Source organism: Canis lupus, chromosome 9, assembly GCF_048164855.1.
Source record: "Canis lupus baileyi chromosome 9, mCanLup2.hap1, whole genome shotgun sequence".
Classification (NCBI taxonomy): domain Eukaryota; kingdom Metazoa; phylum Chordata; class Mammalia; order Carnivora; family Canidae; genus Canis; species Canis lupus.
The window spans coordinates 44,707,830-44,725,090 of NC_132846.1; the positions used below are offsets into that span (position 1 = coordinate 44,707,830).

The 17,261-nt window shown below is 38.6% G+C and overlaps 1 protein-coding gene across 2 annotated transcripts in view; it reads left to right on the plus strand.

Moving 5' to 3' along the window:
- Window positions 1-17,261, plus strand: part of SLC39A9 (solute carrier family 39 member 9) — a 43,798-nt gene that overhangs the window by 4,483 nt on the left and 22,054 nt on the right. The gene's annotated exons all lie outside the window — the stretch shown is intronic.

Consider the following 17,261-nt stretch of genomic DNA (forward strand, 5'->3'; position numbering starts at 1 on the left):
TTTTTCTTGTTGCAGACCAGTTTGGATTATAATGCCATGTTCTTCACGTGTTAAGAGTATGGATCCATAGGTACGCAGATGAAAGTAATGCTGCTCTTATAAAGAATTCAAGGTATTACTAATGCACAAATTTCCCAGGGACTGTCTGGGACAGGTAGTAATCCAAAATCAGTGTTACCATTTGAGCAAGCTATTTAACATCAAAATGTCTTCTTTTAAATGACCTTATAGGATTGTTGTGAGGATGTAATGAATTAATAGAAGTGCAAGGCTGTATTCTAGAACATAATAACTTTAGAAAATGTTGAGGATTGTTCTCCTTACTGATTATAAAAACTTCTTTAAGGTTTTCATTTTTAGAATTTTGTTCTAAAAAAAAAGAATTTTGTTCTAAATTATAATTAAAAAATTTTTATTTTGGAACAGACTTCTAATAATGGGTAAACTCTTCTCTCCCCCTCTCTGACTACCAGAAACTTCTCAGCAATTTGTTTGGAATCTGTAAGGTCGTGTTTGGGGGTTGGCATTCCTATTCACCATGAATGTTCCATTTGGAGAGACCAAGCCTTCTCCTCTAGTCTACCTGCTCAATATTTTTCTTAGTATTTATTTATTTTTTTTAAATTTTTTATTTATTTATGATAGGCACACAGTGAGAGAGAGAGAGGCAGACACAGGCAGAGGGAGAAGCAGGCTCCATGCACTGGGAGTCCGACGTGGGATTCGATCCCGGGTCTCCAGGATCGCGCCCTGGGCCAAAGGCAGGCACTAAACCACTGCGCCACCCAGGGATCCCTTTTTCTTAGTATTTAGCTTTCTTCATTAATTCTCATTTTAAGCCTTGTTTTGTTTTTCATGTGTTTAAAGTTTTATGTCTCACTATAATAACTGACTTGTTCAATAATAGATATTTTGGGGCTTTGAGTTACAAGAAATCAGACGTTTGTGACTGAAGAAGAAATTTGTCCAGTATGCTCTTCTCCAACAATTGGTTCTTTTTGAAGTAGATATGACAAAGTTGCATTTTTCGGGGCTTTTCCATTGTCTGGTATATTAACATTTTATTCTTCTCAGGTAATGCAATAGATGTTAATGTTATGCCTGTTTGGAATTTCATTTCTAAATTCAAACATTTTACACTTTGCATTCTAATTTACCCATATCTGGAAAGCATCAGTAACTTTGCCTTTCCTCAGATTATTGTTTTATGAGGTTATTGTTTCATAAGCATCTCTCCCTGATAAAAGTATTTGGATCACATAAGATCTAGATTCAATATTTTCCTGAAAAACTTTCTTTTCCGTAGGATATTATATGGATAAATGTTAATTGACATTTATCTGCTTAATAATATTTATAATAGTTAATGCTTATTGAGCTCCTTCTGTGTAGTGCCAGGCACTAAATGTGCATTTTCTCATTTAATCTTCAGGAGGAGACTGTGAGGTCTCCTGTTAAGCCTCACTTTACAAATGTGCATACTCTAGCTCAGAGAGTATGGTAGACACTGGTAGAGATGGGATTTGAAACTAAGTCAGTTTGATTACCAGTCCAAAGCACTTGACCATTAGATAGTACTTCCTTTTCTGATGAAGACTGTAAAGAAGGAATGAAATATTAGCACCTTAGCTCACAGATTAGGAACGTCTTAACACCACTAACATTATCTCCATTAGTTCCCCAAATTAGGATTATCTTTTGACATCATTCACATTCTACCTTCCACAGTATATCTTCTACCTTATGTTTTTTGTTTTTTTTTTAAGATTTTATTTATTTATTCATGAGGAACACACACACACACAGAAAGAGAGAGAGAGGCAGAGACACAGGCAGAGACACAGGCAGTGGGAGAAGCAGCCTCCATCCAGGGAGCCTGACATGGGACTTGATGCCGGGTCTCCAGGAACTCACCCTGGGCTGAAGGCGGCGCTAAACCGCTGAGCCACCCGGGCTGCTCTCTTCTACCTTATGTTTTGTCAGTGTAGTAGGATTGAAACTACAGAGGTAAACCATCTTCAAATAGCATCGAAACCTTTAAGAAAGAGTGGAATATGTCTTAAATGCCCTTTAAGTCAACACCTGCCAAGTTAGAATCTGAAGCAATTCCCATTTTGAACTATCCAAAATTAATTTCATATTTGATGTCTTCATAGTCAAGTCAGTTATAAATTATCATGTTCAAGAATTCATATCTTTTTTTAAGGGAAGAAGACCTGAAATGGATTCAGAATGCTTCTGTATGTGACTTAACTTTTCCTTTAATTGAAAAAGATGTGCAACTTTGTTGAATGATAACAAGGTTTAAGGTCCTCTATAGCTCAGTTTGGAATTCCAGGTAACAAGTCATAATGCTTAGTGTAAGTACAGGTATTTCTTTTCTTTTCTTTCTTTTTTTTTTTAATTTTTATTTATTTATGATAGTCACACAGAGAGAGAGAGAGAGGCAGAGACATAGGCAGAGGGAGAAGCAGGCTCCGTGCACCGGGAGCCCGACGTGGGATTCGATCCCGGGTCTCCAGGATCGTGCCCTGGGCCAAAGGCAGGCGCTAAACCACTGTGCCACCCAGGGATCCCAGTACAGGTATTTCTTAAACCTATGACAGAATTCTAGAAGTCTCAATCCTCCTCAAATACTAATAAGGAATGCCTAATTTTATTGAAATAAAATAGAAATAAGTAAAAAAAAAAATAGAAATAAGTATTAGTTGTTCTGGAAATTCTTCTGCCCTGGTTATATAGATTTTTAAGTGATGAGATCTTGAGTTTAACTACTAGGTAAGTACATCATACTATCTATCGTAAGCCCTGTATTTCTCTGGGAATCAGTTTTTAGTAACCAAAAAATGATACCCTGGCTTCTGTACCTTGTGTGTTCCTTTCATTAAATCTTTAAGCATTTGACAGTGGCAAATTGGGGAAACAAGATGGGTGCTAAAAGCAAATAATGAAAACAATGAAATGGGTTTTGTAGTGAAGCGGTTTAGCATAGTGTTTAAGAGTATAGATTCTGGGATGGAACTAGAAGGTATTATGCTAAGCAAAATAAATCCATCAGAGAAGACAAATACCATATGATTTCACTCATGTAGAATTTAAGAAACAAAATGTGCATATAGGGGAAGAGAAAGAAAAATAAAATAAGATGAAAATAGGGAGGCAAACCTTAGGAGACTCTTAACTCTAGGATAAACAGGTTTATTGGAGGGGAGATAGGTGGGGGGATGGAGTAGCTGAGTGATGGGCATAATGAAGGCGCGATGAAATGAGCACTGGGTGTTGTTTACAATTGATGAGTCACTAAATTCTACCCCTGAAACTAGTAATACAGTGTATGTTAATGAAATTGAATTTAAATAAAGAAAAAAGAGAGTATAGGTTCTGCAGCTAACTTACATAGATTCAGATGGTGGCTCTGCCATTTGCTGCCTGTTGTGGACCTGGACAAATCACTTGACCTTTTATAAAGTGAGAATAATAGAAGTACCTATTTTATAGGATTGTTGTGAGGATTAAATGAATTAATGTATGTAAGGTGATTATAATAGGACGTGCTTGGCACAATCAGTACTTAATAGTTATTATATAATATAGATGAAGGAGAATATTGGTAGCACCTCTTTGTGTACAACTTGTTCATCCAGAAACTTCATTAATCTAAAGCACCAGAAAAGTCTGTGAGTAGCCAAATAGGCAGCCTGAAGAGCAAGCATTTTACTTGCTCTCTTCTGTTCTTGGCTTCACTTGGCTTCTGTGTATCTCTTTTTGTAATTCTAGTAGGTTAGTATGCCAGTTATCAATTTATTGCCTCTCAGCTTTAAATTTACTCTTCATTGACTACTCTACAGAAATGAATCTGGGCCCTTTAAGTAGTTTTCCTTTGCCAGCTGGCAGACTCTTGCATTTTGTCAATAAAGGATACTGGAGAGAAATTGTAAGAGGAAAGGTTTTTTCTTTCTAGGTCCATGCTTGCTTGCTCTTGGGCAACTACTCTGGCAACAATTCCTATAGCACAGGCAACCACCTTCCCCAGTGCCCTGCTTCTCCAGTGCAAGCTTCTGCAGCACACACGTTTGATTTCTCTGGCCTCCAGCTGGGCTTCTCCAGAGCCCACCTCCTGCATTGCAGGCAGGTTTTCAAGCCACAGCCTCCTGCCGAACACATACTTCTCCAGCACCCAGCAGTCAGTAGTTCTCACTGGCACCACCCTGCCTTGGTTAGTTTTATGGAATAGGAGAATCTCTTCAATAAGACACTTCCCCTTGACAGTTTTCTCCAACAGCCAAGAGTGCAGATTTCCAGCAAGTTCCACCAGTGTGGCACCACAGAAACTTCTCTACCTCTAATATTGTGCTTTAAAATCAGTATAGTTTTGGTCTTCCTGTTTTTGGCACAGAGGTCCTAAAACCTTTGGAATTTCCAGAGTGAAGAGAGCCATACAGTTGTTTTTTGTCATGTGAATGAGATGATTTTTAGAATGTTCCTCGTAACCTAAGGTTGGTGGCTGATTGCCTCAACCATGTGCTTGAAAGGTTGGGACCTTCATTGCCAACCTGGAAGGGAGAGGGGCTGAAGGTTAAATCAATTGCCTGTGGCCAGCCAATGATTTAATGAATCATGCCTATGTAATGAAGCCTTCATAAAAACCCGGAAAGACAGGGTTCAGAGAGCTTCTTGGTTAATGAATACATAGAGGTGCTGGGAGAGTTTATGCCTTGAGGGGGCACAGAAGCTGTGCATCCTTTCCCCTTACCTGGCCCTGTGCATCTCTTCCATCTGGTTTTATCTGATATCTTTTTATAATAAACCAATTAATCTCATAAGTAAAATGTTTCTTTGAGTTCTGTGAACCACTGTAGCAGATTAATCAAACCCAAGAAGAGGAAGTCAGTCAGTCAGAAACACAGGTGACAACCTGGACTTGCACATAGCTGGGGTGCAGGAGTGCGAGAGCACCCAGCTCCGGAGTGTGGGGGTCCCAAACAGGCGAGATTCAGCCACTCGCTGCTGACAACATCTAAAGGCAAAGAGACAAGTCATGGTGAAATGAGAAAGGAGTTTATTTCAGTGAGGCCAACACTGGGAAGACTGGAGACTAGTTTCTCAAAAGACTGTCTTCAAAGTGCTCACGATATTTCCAGGTCATATGAGGAAAATGTGGGACAAAGGTCAGTGGGTACATGCAGGTGGGCTGTAGACAGGTCAATCACTGCCTTGGGGTCAGTTATACAGGGTCTTGCTGGCTCAGGTATCCCTTACTGCTGCAGGTGGTAGTTGTGATTCCCATCGGGATGCTTTGCCTGCAGGGTCTTTTGCCAGAGTTAAGAGATTAAGCCAGAAAGAAGAATTTGATCAGTTAGAAAGGTTGAAGTCAAGGTAGAGGTAGTCAAAGTCCTCTTTCATGAAGGTGGGGGCAGTCTTGTAAAACTGAACCCTTAATCTGTGGGATCTAATGTCTCCAGGCAGATAGTGTTAGAATTAAGTTAGACTATGGGACACCCAGCTGGTGTCCCAGCATTGTAACACATATGTGCACACGTATCAGAATTGATCCCAGGACCTTTTACTGTTCTTCAGTGAGCCCCAGTCATGCCCTTTCCAGCAGGGTTTGAATCTCTACCCACATGGGACCTCTTCTTTGACCACTCTTACCTCAGTCCTACAGTAGGCACTTCTCCTTTTATTTGCTGTTTTTATATCCTTTACAGTTCTGTCTTACTGGTTAATTTCTCATTTTACTGTCCCCTGTTCTAAACTTCCTCTGTTCAAATTATGGTTTCTCTTTCTTGGTTGGACTCTAATTCAGCTAGGTATTAGGTCATAAGAATCAATAACTGCTAAGGTTGAACAGTGAATCAGGCCTGGAGTAAGATAAAACAGTTCAAGTGCCACCATGCATGGTAGCTCACCTTGAGTGGCAGTGCCTGGGAGTCCTTAGGGAGTAATGAGAACTGTGGTCATCCAACTGTCTGCCATTTGACGACCTTAAGCCTTGGTGTGGCTAAATCATCCTATTTTTCAGAAGCTGGAAATGAGGCTTTTTAAGTGAAATGTTTCGGATTTTACATTTTGGCTACTAAATCAAATATTGTTATATTACTGTGGGCCAAATAACCGATGTTGATGAGTTGCCAGTCTATAACCTCTGGGCTGGACTGATTTCTAAGCTCTTTGAAAACCAGAAATAGCAGACTAGAAGTGGTGGGGAAAGCAAATAGAGGAAATACATCACAACATGACAAGAGTAGGGGAGACTGGGAAACATTTCAGATTCTTACAGAATATCGAAGTGTGGTTGTTTAGAACCGCTCAGTAAAGGGGAAAACATCTCCAAGTACATGTTATTATGGGAATTGTACTCTAATCCAACCACAGTACAATAATTAATAGTAATAATAGCTACAGTGTTGGTTTATGTGTCAAGTTTTGTTGGTTTTGACAGTAACCTTGAAAGGGGAGAATTATTGTCCTGTTTATAGATGAGGAAACTAAGCTCAAATTGAGTTTACTAAGTTCAAGCCACTCTAAATAAATGAACAGAATTTGTTTTAAAAAAAGCTTGGCTGTATAATAGAGGCTCTTTGTGAAAATTTAGAAAACAGGATAATCTGTAAAAGGAAAATAAAGTCATCTATTATCCCATTGTCCAGTAAGAATTGCTAATAACGTTTTTTATTTTTTCCATTCTTTTTTGTCTGCATTTTTAATGTGGTTAATTATGTGGCTTATGTATACTTTTACATTCTCCTTTCTTTTACTTGGGAGTATACCAAGCATTTTCCTTTATTGCTAAAAATGTGTTCTAGGCCTTTTTAAATGTTTTTGTTATACTCAGTTATTTTTTTAAAAAAAGATTTTATTCACTTATTCATGAGAGACACACAGAGAGAGAGAGAGAGAGAGAGAGAGAGAGAGAGGCAGAGACATAGGCAAAGAGAGAAGCAGGCTCCATGCAGGGAGCCCAATGTGGGACTCGATCCCGGGTCTCCAGGACCATGCCCTGGTCTGAAGGTGGCACGAAACTGCCGAGCCACCTGGGCTGCCCCCTAAGGGGCATATTCTTAAGAAGGTTCTCCATCTGTATTCCCAGAGTTTTTTTTAAATGCATTTTTTTCCAGCAAATGCAAATGACACTGTATTCTTACAAACGTTGAATACCATTATTAAGTTTTTAAACTTTGCTAATTTGGTAAAGGAAAATGTATTTTGGGGGGATGGAGAGGGAAAGGGAGAGAGAGACTCTTAAGTAGATTCCATCCCAAACAGGAGCCAGACATGGACTCATTCTCACGACCCTGAGATCATGACCTCTGCCAAAATCAAGAGTTGGGTGCTTAACTGACAGAGTCACCCAGGAGTCCCAAGGAAAATGTATTTTTATTATTAAAATTTTCTCAGGTCAATTAAACTTCTTACGTACTAATAATATATATTGTCAGTAGTTCCCCAGGTTTTTTCCCAGTGAGTTTGTGTTTGTTTTTGTAGTCACATTGAACCGTCTTATGGGATTTCCATTTATGCTTACTAGTTCTTTTATGTTTGAAAAGACTCTTACTCCAAAAAAAATTAGTCTTGTTTTCCAAAATTGGAAGAAGTGGCATTAATAAAATTTTGCTTGCTATTACCTCTGTGTCAAAGGGGAAGCCCATATGCCACTGGAAAAATGGCAAATAGCAGAGCATCATTTGCTTGAATTTTTATCCAAGTATCTGGGGTGTGATTTGCTATTCTTGTGAAAAAGGGGCTTAGAAGCCCTATCTGCGTGCTGTTAATGATGTTAGAGATAAGTAATAATGACAGTTGCTCTGTGCTAAGTGTGCTCATGTCATGTTCCTGCATGATACTACTAGTAGCGTTGTACCCCCTTCTTACAGTGGAGGACACTGAATTTACTCAAGGTCACTGCTGCAACTTAGAGGCAGGAGACTTTGGGGGCATCTTGTCTTAGTTGTCAGGACTTAAAGAACAAAGTTCATATTTGAGTTTTCTTCATTACCTGTTACTGACAATTAACAGCAGGTTATGTAGCAGTTAAATTGACTTTGAAGTAGGTGTGTTTGTAAGAATCTGGAGATGGCCTTTGTTGCTTGAACAAGAGTTACTCTGTACCCTATGGTAGTTCATCTCTTCAGTGCCTGGAGCTTTGAAGGGAGCAGTCTTTTTATTTTTAAGATTTTATTTATTTGGGATCCCTGGGTGGCTCAGTGGTTTAGCGCTTGCCTTTGGCCCAGGAGGGCGCGATCCTGGAGTCCTGGGATCGAGTCCCACGTCAGGCTCCCGGCATGGAGCCTGCTCCCTCCTCCTATGTCTCTGCCTCTCTCTCTCTCTCTCTCTCTCTCTCTCTCTCTCTCTCTCTGTGTGTGTATCATAAATAAATAAATAAATAAATCTTTAAAAAAAGATTTTATTTCTTTAAATGAGAGAATGAGAGAGAGCATGATTGGGGGGAGAGGGAGAAACAGACTCACCACTGAGCAAGAAGCCCGACGTGGGGCTCCATCTCAGGACCCTGAGACCAGGACCTGAGCCGAAGGCAGACACTTAACTGACTGAGCTACCTAGGCATCCCTGGAATAGTCTTATAATAAGAGATGCATCTTTACTTTTTTAGAAAAGTATAGTTGATGCTTTCAGTACTAAAATGAGCATGAGGGCAGACCTGGTGGCTCAGCGGTTTAGGGCCGCCTTCGGCCCAGGGCCTGATCCTGGAGACCCGGGATCCAGTCCCATGTCAGGCTCCCTGCATGGAGCCTGCTTCTCCCTCTGCCTGTGTCTCTGCCTCTCTCTCTCTCTCTCTCTGTGTCTCTAATAAATAAATAAAATATTAAAAAAAATAAAATGAGCATGATACAAGAGGGATTGAAACAAATTGTTTTAAATATTACAAGCTTTTACATTATTGGCTTATATTTCATCAAAACAATTTATTGACTTTGTGAGCAAGGAAAGAAAAACCATTTTCTTGTCTGCCAAGAAAATTAAACTGATTTCAAAGCTTTACACTGATTGTGAATGGCATTGAATACCAGCTGTTTTAATTAAGATATCTGGTCAGTCCTTTGTCTCAGTCAGACTGCAGCTGTGAGGCTATGAAATGAAATAACATAAAGCCAATGGCATTGTGTAGTTCATGCCTCTCTTGAGTAAATATGTTGTTTCTCTGACAGAAACTATTGCTTTGGGAACTGTCTTTTCATCTTGAACCACACTTTGATTTTGTAGTTCTTCATTTAAATACATCCTATAGTGACTTACCATAAACGTAGGAGAGAACCTCAGCATTTTAACTTTGACATATACATAATTTTGAGATTGAGTCCCAAGTTGTGAAGCTGTGTGGAAAAAAATACAGCTGTGCAAATAATATGGAGCCACATGTCTAGTGCTTGAAATAAATCAGATTGCATATAAAATAATTTAGGTAGTTAAGAAATTTTTAGAAAATAAAAAAATGAAAACTACAACCCATGGCAGTGATGCTTATCTTTTGACTACTGAGTCTTCTTCATTACAGGTGTTACCTCTGTAGTATTAGTCACCCTGAGAAGGTTGGTAGATATTTACCCAGCTCATAAAAGTTATGGAGGATGAATAATCTGTGTATTGCTTTGTCGAAGATTGAAATGGTGACTGAACAAGGTTCTGAGCTCCTTGGGGAAAAAAAATAGATATCATTTAATGTATTTGTATTAATGGGACAAATGACAGCATTGCTTCACATTCACTCTAATGGAATCCTATTATGGTTCTTTGTTATATGTACTTGAATAACCCTTGAGCCAAAGCATAAATTCCAAAGCAACTAACCATTGAAAATTCTTCATATGGTTACACTTGTACAGAATATGGTAGGCCTATTTCCCATGCCTAAAGAGGCTGCACTACATTTGTGTATCTTGATCATTAGAGCCAGTGAAATGGGGGGTACCAAGTCCCTAGTGCCTTGCATGGTGACGGGCATTTAATTCATTCTTTCAGTAAATATTTAGGGAGAATTTGTTACCTGCCAGTTTCTGTTCTATAAGCTACAGAGCATTGAGCAGCTAATTAAAAACAAAAATCTCTTCCCTCATAGAACTTACAGTTTTGGTATAAGGACAAACACAGTGTTCATTGGATGTTTAATTTCGTTTGATAAATAAATGTGCTTTTCTTAATTTCAAGAGGAACTAGAACATAGTGCAGTAATTTTAGCTCACACTGTTTTACCTCCAAGGAAGTATTATAAAATTAGATGATATACTCATATTTACCTTGATACATTGAATACATTTTCTCAAATTCTTTGTTTCTAAATTTGTTTATGATGTTATAATACAGATCTCATGTTTACACTGTACATCAGCTATATGTACAGTTAGGTTTCACAGGCCAGTAATACTTTTCAAATAAGGGAAATTTGACACAGGATTCCCTGCTTTTAATTTTGCCAGGTAAAGACACTAAAAATAAAAACACGGGATCCCTGGGTGGCTCAGTGGTTTAGCGCTGCCTTTGGCTCAGGGTGTGATCCTGGAGTCCCGGGATTGAGTCCCACGTCGGGCTCCCTGAATGGAGCCTGCTTCTTCCTCTGCCTGTGTCCCTGCCTCTCTGTGTGTGTGTGTGTGTGTGTGTGTCTCTCATGAATAAATAAATAAAATCTTTAAAAAAACAAAAAAACTATGGTCACCATCATTTTTTAAAAGCACATTTTAAGACCAAAAAGTAGGTAGGACATAATCTCAGAATAAAGAATGGTCTTCTACATTGAAGAAATGAAACCTTAGGAAAAGCTTGGTACTTCCTGTCCTTCTTTAGAAACTGTCAGTAGAAGACAATGATAACTAATTATAATTTTGGTTTTCCTCTTGATGTTTATGGATTCTTTTTTTTAAAAGATTTTATTTAATTGAGAGAGAGAGCGTGTGCGTGCACAAGCTAGGGGAGGGGGAGAGGGAAAAGCAGGCCCCCCCCACAGAGCAAGGAGCCCCACGCAGAACTCCATCCCCGGACCCCAGGATCATGACCTGAGCTGAAGGCAGATGCTTACCTGACTGAGCCACCCAGACACCTGATGTGGATTCTGCTTGCTCACACTGTTTAAAGAGGTGGTGAGGCTCAATGTTGTCTATCATTGGAGGTAAATTTCGTATAACAGATTGTATGTATTGTGTCACGTGATGGACATTGTCTTGGCATGTACAGGGCAACAGAGTGCATTGTCCAATCTAATCGTGCCCCTACCACTAACTAGCCTAGCCATGCGATCTTGAGCAAGTTATTTCTCACCTGTGGCCTTTGATTCTTCATCTGTATATCGAGAGAGGATCTTTTTTTTACATTTTCTTCCAGTTTCTTAAACTTGGATTCTGTTTTGATAACTTTGGTAGCTGGTATCCCTCTTTTTAAAGTACACCTTTGAAGATTAATAAATAAAAATAATTTTACTTTCTCTTTCTAAAAATTTGGGCCAAGCAGCATTTTAGGAGATTTATTTTTTTATTTTATGAATTTGAAAGGTTTTTTTTTTAAGATTTTATTTATTTATTCATGAGAAATACAGAGAGAGGCAGAAACATAGGCAGAGGGAAGAGAAGCAGGCTCCATGCAGGAGCCCAATGCGGGACTCAGTCCCGGAACTCCAGGATCATGTCCTGAGCCGAAGTCAGACACTCAAATGCTGAGCCACCCAGGCGTCCCAATTGAAAGTTTTTTTTTTTCCAGAAGAATGAGTTGCATTTTTAATTTTTAAAATACATATATATATATATATATATATATATATATATATACTCTTTTGTGTCAGAAGTACCAAGCATCATAAACAAATTTTTTAAATACATATATATATATATACACATAAAAAATATTTTTTTATTGTAGTTCGAAAGTTTTTTTTAATGCTCATAGGTGTTTAAGTTATTCTGGATGGCATATATCCCTCCGTTTTCTTAAATTGTGCCACTTCACCTGCAACTTAATTTTGTAGTATGTATTAAGCCTCAAGAACTCACTTCTGCTCCTGCTTTTTAAAACTTGTCTCAGTATAGTACTTCACGTGGTGCCAATGTAGAATATTCTACAGCACTTGGTAAGTGCCTAGTGAATTTGTGGGTTGGTCCAGAATTGTGAATACCACTGGTTTTTCCATGCAATCATTGACATAAAATGTGAGGAATGATTTTTAAGGAATGTCTGAGTGGCAGGTGAATTTCTTAAGAAAATTTTTGAAGTGCCTTTTAGTATTCTACATAGACTGAGCTTGGTTTCAAAGAGCTGCCATACTAAGGAGGCTGCTGCTTCCTAAAGCAGTTCCTTGATTACCAAAATAAAAAAGAGTAATAAAAAAAAAAGAAGAGCTGCCATGAAGAAGGTTTATTAAAATTGAATAGTTATAAAATGAATCCTTTCAGGGGTCCTGGCTGAGTAAATTAGTACCTAGGTAATTTTTTTTTATTCATTCATGAGAGACACAGAGAGAGAGAGAGAGAGGCAGAGACACAGGCAGGGGGAGAAGCAGGCTCCATGCAGGAAGCCCGACGTGGGACCCGATCCCCGGTCTCCAGGATTACGCCCTGGGCTGAAGGCGGCGCTAAACCACTGAGCCACCCGGGCTGCCCGGTAATTTTTTATAGTTACGTAATTTTGTAGAGTAAAAAGTACTATCTTGATGCAGTTTGATGAATTTTGACAAGTATATACAAATGTACCTCACATTCCAGTCAGGATTTAGAATATTTCCATCATCCTAAAAATAAATAACCTGGTGCCATTTCCTAGTTACTGTTATTCTCTCTAGCCATTGTATTCTCACACTTCTGCTGGAGGCAGCCACTGTTCTGATTTCTTTTGCCAAGGATGAGTTTGGCCTGCTTTTAAACTTCCTATAAATAGATAGTAAGTAGCTCTTTTGTGTCAGACTTCTTTCATTCAACATCTGGATGATATATTTTTTTAAAGATTTTATTTATTTATTCATGAGAGACACAGACAGAGGGAGAAGCAGGCTCCATGCAGGGAGCCCGACTTGGAACCTGATCCCGGGTCTTCAGGATCACGCCCTGGGCTGAAGGTGGTGCTAAACCACTGAGCAACCAGGGCTGCCCTTGGATAATATTTTTGAAATTCATTCAGGTAGCTGTATGTAGCAGTAGTTTATTCCTTTTCATTACTGAGTAGTATTCCATTGTATGAATATACCACACTTTGTTTATACATTCTTCTAGTGATGGACATCTGAGCAGATTATGCCTATTATTGATAAACCTCCTATGAACATTCTTGTACAAGTGTTTTTGTGGACATACATTTTTATTTCTCTTGGAAAATACCAAAAGTAGAATTGCTGGATAACTTGATAAGAGACTAGTAGTTTTCCAAAGTGATTGTACTGTTTTATGGTCCTAGCAGCAATACATGAGGATTCCAGTTGCTCTGTATCTTTGCCATCATTTAGTGTCACGAGTATTTAATCTGAGCCATTCTGGTAGGTGTAAGTAGATGTCTTTAATTTAGATTTACATTTTCCTGGTGAATAAAGATGCTGAGCATCTTTTCATGGGCTTATTAAGTATTCATATATCTTTGGTGAAGTTATTTATTCAATGTTTTTACCCATTTTTTGTTGTGTGGGTGTTTTTGCCTCTTACTGAGTTGCGAAAGTTTTTTATATTTCACACGCCCTTTATCGATATCTTAGGTTGGGTTCCCCAGAAAACAGACTCTGAGAAGATTTGCGCACAGGAAGTTTATTGAGGAGTGCCCTTGGGAATAACACCTGGGAAAGAATGAGTAGGATTAAGCAGGAGGAGTTGAACTGTAATTCAGTTACAGTAGAGGCCTCAGCTCACCTCACAGCAGGCTCTGAAGCTGGATGGCCCTTCAGAGATATCCTGAATGGAGGCAAGAGGACCTGGCTTTGTACCTCCCTCCATACAACCCAGGGACTAGCATGGGATGTGAACTGGCCTGCCAGAGGGAATATAGCCTTAGGTTAGTCAGTACCCTTTGGCCCAAGGTCAGTTCATCAGAGGGACTCAGCTGTGAGCCTTCAGTAGGCAGCACTCCCAGCAGCTAGGGGAACAGGTGTCTTCAGCCTGGAGGAGGTTGATGTGGGCAGTGTCACCACAGCATTCACTACAGATATGTGTGTTACAGATATTTTCTTCCAGTATGTAGCTTGTCTGTTTATTTTCTGAGTGGATCAGCAGATGTTTTAAATTGTGATGCGGAATTTTTTTGTGTCCTTGCTGAGAAATTTTGCCAACACCAAGATTACAAAGCTACTCTTCCTTCTAGAAGTTTCTGAGTTCTAGATTTTATTTATTTATTTATTTATTAAAGATTGTATTTATTCATGAGCGACATGGAGAGGCAGAGACATAGACAGAGGGAGAAGCAGGCTTTTTGCAGGGAACCCAATGTGGGACCCGATCTCAGACCCAGGATCATGCCCTGAGCTGAGGGCAGATCCCCAACCTCTGAGCCACCCAGGCATCCATCTAGATTTTATATTAAAGTATAATCCATCAAGAATTAACTTAGGTATATGATATAAGCTGCCATCTAAGTAACTCTTTTTTTTAAAAAAATATTTTATGTATTTACTTGGGAGAGAGAGAGCATGAGTGTTGGAGGGTGACAGAGGGAGAGAGAGAAATAGACTCCCCTCTGAGCAGGGAGCCTGATGTGCAGCTTGACCTCAGGACCCCAGGATCATGATCCAAACCAAAGACAGATGTTCAATCAATTGAGCCACCCAGGTGCCTCCACCCAAGTAATTCTGGAGGGTGCTCAGCTCTTTCTTTTTTAAGTACATCCCTTTCATCACTTCTCATCTTCCCTCAATTTATAAGGCAGACGCATCTTTCATTTCCATTTCCCAGAGTAGAGCATAGTCAGAGTCAAAATGCTGACCGGACAATTTTCTTCCCTAGCAATTTATTCATTAGTTTGAATTGTGGCATTCTGAAACCAAGTCCCTAAAATGACATGATATGCTCAGTCCAGTTCAGCTTACCATTATTTCTGTCCTTTCTTAGGAGTGAAACTTTACATTCATGAATTTTTTTAAAACAAAGGTGACTTTTATGAGTTCATTAGAGAAAATGACAAGTAGACTAACTCATATACCATGTCCCCTTATACAGAATAGAGCTGTTTTTCACACATCTTGTGTTCTCCATGCTCTGGCAGTTTGTCTCAAATGAATGCTGTGATTAGCAGTGCTTTGATGAGTTTAGTAACTTGTAGAAGATAAAAGCTCTTAGAATAGCTCAGTATTAAATATTAAAAAGTAACACCAGTTGTTTGGTGTCATTTTTCTGAAATGCTTCAATCACTTTCTCCTGTCGCCTCCTATATAAGAGATGTAAAAATATTTTACAGAAGAGAATCTGACGTACTAAATATTATTAACCAGTTTGGACATGAAGCCAGCTCTGCCTCCCAAGCCAGTGCCCCCAACTACTGGATGCATTCAGAATGCTCTATTTATAAGTAACTAATAATGGCCATCCAGAATGTATGAAGGACCAACCTGGCCTATATGCTAAGGAGCGGGGGATTTCCCTCTTGCTTTATAGCAAGTATTAGTTGGTGTGGACATTGTAATTGTAGTTTCCCCATATTCATTAGAGACACAATGAGATAGATTCCTTCCTTCTTCCCAAACAAGGAGGGGACTGAATCCTTCAATGAGCCTTTCATCTGAGAACCCATTTTTCCATAGAAACAGTATATGTATGTATGTATGTATGTGTATATTATGTATTTATTTCCCTAACCTCAGAGTCACAAGTTCAGTAGTATGTCAGAAATGATACAGCCACTGTTATTTTTGCTAACCTCAGAAAGGAAACTAAAACAGAAAAGTGAAGTACATTAATTATTAAAACTTTTTCATAAGCAATGTACAAAATTTCCCCCTTTTAGTTTTTAAGGTCATTTTTCATACTGCTAAGGCTCCAGAAAGCCATACATGGTACACCACTGCTTCAAGAAATTTTGAAATATAATCTTTTATATTTTGAGTGTCAAGAGGCAGTCTCTCAAAGAAATTTGAGTAGGAAGAAAAAAATTGAGATTAGGTTGGATTAAAACCATAGATCATTTATGGCATTGATTATGATGATGATTTAACAGATATATACTTACCTACATATACATCAAGTTGTATACATTAAATATCTACAGCTTTTGGTATTTTAGTCATAATCTCAATAAAGCAGCTTTTAAAGACATGTAGAACATTTTAATACTGAATTAAGTAAGCTTTATTTTTTCATTGTATAAGTAACATGTTCATTGTAGCTCAACTGCAATGTTTTAAAAATCGTGTATTATTTATTAGATTTATAAATTATAAAGTTAAAAATATGTTAGTTTGATTTACATTTGTTCTACTTATATGTATACTTTTTATTACAAATATGAGCTTATCAGTGCATATAAAAAGCTGGTTTGCCACCAGCTTTTTCCTCATAACAGTGCATATATCCATGAATAGACCTGAATCAAAATGTTTAATGGCTTGAGTGCTGTGGTACTGTGATGTATTGTGGTTTATTTAATCAATCTCCTTTTTTGAACATTTAGGATATTTTCAGGTTTTCACTGTCTGTGCCATGATCGTCTTTGAATAGTTCTTCCTTAGGAGGAATTCCCAGAAGTGAAATTGCTAGAGCAAAGAATTCACATTTTTGAAGCCTTAAATTGAAATTGCCAAATAGTGGTCCAGATAGGTTATAGCAATTTACATTTCTCCCAGTGTCAGACAAATGTGCTCATTTTTCCCATCATGAGTTGTAGACAAGTTTTCCCACATCATTGTGAATCTGGTAAATTTGTAAATGGCATCTCCCTGGTTTCTTTGTTTTTGTTTTTTAATAATTGATTTATTCATGAGATACATAGAGAGAGGCAGAGACTTAGGCAGAGGGAGAAGCAGGCATCCTGTGGGGAAGCTGATGCGGGACTCAATCCCAGGACCCCAGGGTCGTGACCTGAGTCAAATGCACTCAGCTACTGAGCTACCCAGCTGCCCCAGCATCTCCCTATTTTAATTGGCATTAGTTATTTATGAAACTCCCCCAGTTTCATGTTCACTGGCCATCCTAGATTTTGGGCTCACAAATGAGCAGCTTACAATCTTTTTTTTTTTTTTTTAAGATTTTATTTATTTATAGAGAGAGAATCTCAAGCAGACTCCACACTGAGCATGGATTTGGAGGCGGAGCTTGATCTGAGCTGAAACCAAGAGTCAGATGCTTAACTGACTGCAC